Raw genomic sequence first — 3,120 nt, forward strand, 5'->3', positions numbered from 1 at the left:
CTTTGGCATGACCCTTCTTTGAGACTGGAATGAAAACTGACCTTTCCCAGTCCTGTGGCCACTGCTGAGTTTTCCAAATTTGCTGGCATATTGAGTGCAGCACTTTCACAGCATCATCTTTTCAGACTTTAAATAGCTCAGCTGGAATTCCATCTCCTCCACTAGCTTTGTTTGTAGTAATGCTTCCTAATGCCCCGTTGACTTCACCCTCTAGGATGTCCGGCTCTAGGCGAGTGCCTACATCATTGTGGTTATCCAGGTTGTTAAGACCTTTTTTATGTAGTTCTTCTGTGTATTCTTGCTACCTCTTCTTAATCTCTTCTGCTTCTCTTAGGTCCTTACCATTTCTGTCCTTTATCATGCCCATCCTTGCATGAAATGTTCACATGAAATCTACAATTTTCTTGAAGAGATCTCTACCGTTTCTTGTTCTATTTTTTCCCTATATTTATTTGTATTGTTCATTTAAAAAGGCTTTCTTATTGCTCCTTGCTATTCTCTGGAACTCTGCATTCAGTTGGGTATATCTTTCCCTTTCTCCCTTGCCTTTTGCTTCTCTTCTTATCCAGCTATTTGTAAAGCCTCCTCAGACAACCACTTCGCCTTTTGCATTTCTTTTTCTTTGGGATAGTACTGTCCCCTGTACAATATTATGAACCTCCATCCATAGTTCTTCAGGCACTCTGTCTACCAGATCCCATCTCTTGAATCTATTTGTCACCTTTGTATAATCATAAGGGATTTGATTTAGGTCATAACTCAATGGCTTAGTGGTTTTCCCTACTTTGTTCAATTTAAGCCTGAATTTTGCAATAAAGAGCTCATGACCTGAGGCACGGTCAGCTCCTGGTCTTTTTCAATGACTGCATAGAGCTTTTCCTTCAATCTTACTATGGATGTACTAGTATTTCCCCCATTTTACAGATGAGGAAACTGAGGCAGAAGAAAGTTCAACAGCTTATCTAAGATTATAGAATTAGTAAGGGTCAAAGCCAGAAAGCAGACTCCAGCTATCTAAACCCCATAGGTCATGAGTTAAAACTGTTACAGTGCCTCTCACATTATAAAAGGAAAAAAAGGAGTAGACACTTCAAACCCTTGCTAAACAAGTGTGATCCATGGATCAGCAGCATTGGAGTCAACTAGGAGCCTGTTAGGAAGGCTCCATCCCAGATTTACTGAATTAGAACTGGCATTTTAACAAGATCTTCAGATGATTTATTAAAATTGGATAACTACTGCTCTGAACAAAAAAACCTTAAGTTTTTCTTGTCATTTTTCACTTTTGTTTTAATCTCAGATTCCTCTGAGAATCTGACGCAAGTCATAGACCCTGAGTGTAAAAATGTGTGTAGGATTTCAAAGCTTATGAATTCATGTTTACAAAACCCTGCTGTAGAGAGTATGAAGGTGGTAGGAACCAGTCCTTTATACTTTCCATGCACTTAATCCTATTAAATTCACTATTGATAAAACAGAAACTTGAAGTTAAGTACTTGCCTTAGTGTAGGAAATAATGGCATTAGGATCAAACCTGGATATTCTGCTGCCAAGACCAAGCACCTAGGCATGTCTCAGCTGCAGTGACTCTGAAAGACAGCCCAATAGAACTTTATCTCTGACAAGATCATGCTCTCTATCAAAAGTATAATTCCGAAAGAAGTACTGATGGACTGAAGAGGTAGGGAACACTGGTCAGATGGACTCTAGGAATCCATGTAATGATGGATGTCCCAACCAGATCTCCTTTCCCCTACATCTTCCTAACACACTGCCAACCTGCACAGCCTCACAAGTGACATGCCAATCCATGACTTTCACCTACCATACTATCCTACTCAGAATCATGGTTGACAAACAGATTTCATATCATGGGCCAGTTGATTGACTGGTAGTAGCTACTTGGTGTTCAACATTGAAAAGGAGCCAATTGAGCACTGTGATTGATTAGTAATGTCTGCTCCCCCACCAGCAGCAAAGGGTAACACAGTAGCAGGAATACCAGCATCACTTACTTTCCACCTGGTACATTTAACTACTTCTTGGATTTCATTACCTTATTTGACATGCCTGCACTGTGATTTCTGTACACACCGGCAGAAGCCATCTTACCATCCTAATGGAATAATGAACTTAAAATGTCTGATAGAGTGGTGAATTATTAACAAACATATGTACCTTAAACATTTCATTTTTAACTAAAACACTTAAATACACATGTAAAGATGGGAATACCATACCACCTGACCTGCCTCTTGAGAAACCTATATGCAGGTCAGGAAGCAACAGTTAGAACTGGACATGGAACAGACTTATTCCAAATAAGAAAAGGAGTACATCAAGGCTGTATATTATCACCCTGCTTATTTAACTTCTATGCAGAGTACATCATGAGAAACGCTGGGCTGGAAGAAGCACAAGCTAGAATCAAGATTGCCAGGAGAAATATCAATAACCTCAGATATGCAGATGACACCACCCTTATGGCAGAAAGTGAAGAGGAACTCAAAAGCCTCTTGATGAAAGTGAAAGAGGAGAGTGAAAAAGTTGGCTTAAAGCTCAACATTCAGAAAATGAAGATCATGGCATCTGGTCCCATCACTTTATGGGAAATAGATGGGCAAACAGTGGAAACAGTGTCAGACTTTATTGTTTTGGGCTCCAAAATCACTGCAGATGGTGACTGCAGCCATGAAATTAAAAGATGCTTACTCCTTGGAAGGAAAGTTATGACCAACCTAAATAGCATATTCGAAAGCTGAGACATTACTTTGCCAACAAAGTTCATCTAGTCAAGGCTATGGTTTTTCCAGTGGTCATGTATGGATGTGAGAGTTGGACTGTGAAGAAAGCTGAGCTCCAAAGAATTGATGCTTTTGAACTGTGGTGTTGGAGAAGACTCTTGAGAGTCCCTTGGACTGCAAGGAGATCCAACCAGTCCATTTTAAGGGAGATCAGTCCTGGGTGTTCTTTGGAAGGAATGATGCTAAAGCTGAAACTCCAGTACTTTGGCCACCTCATGCAAAGAGTTGACTCATTGGAAAAGACTCTGATGCTAGGAGGATTGAGGGCAGGAGGAGAAGGGGACGACAGAGGATGAGATGGCTGGATGGCATCCCT

The sequence above is a fragment of the Bison bison genome, unplaced genomic scaffold (assembly GCF_000754665.1).
Source record: "Bison bison bison isolate TAMUID 2011002044 unplaced genomic scaffold, Bison_UMD1.0 scf7180017864212, whole genome shotgun sequence".
NCBI lineage: Eukaryota > Metazoa > Chordata > Mammalia > Artiodactyla > Bovidae > Bison > Bison bison.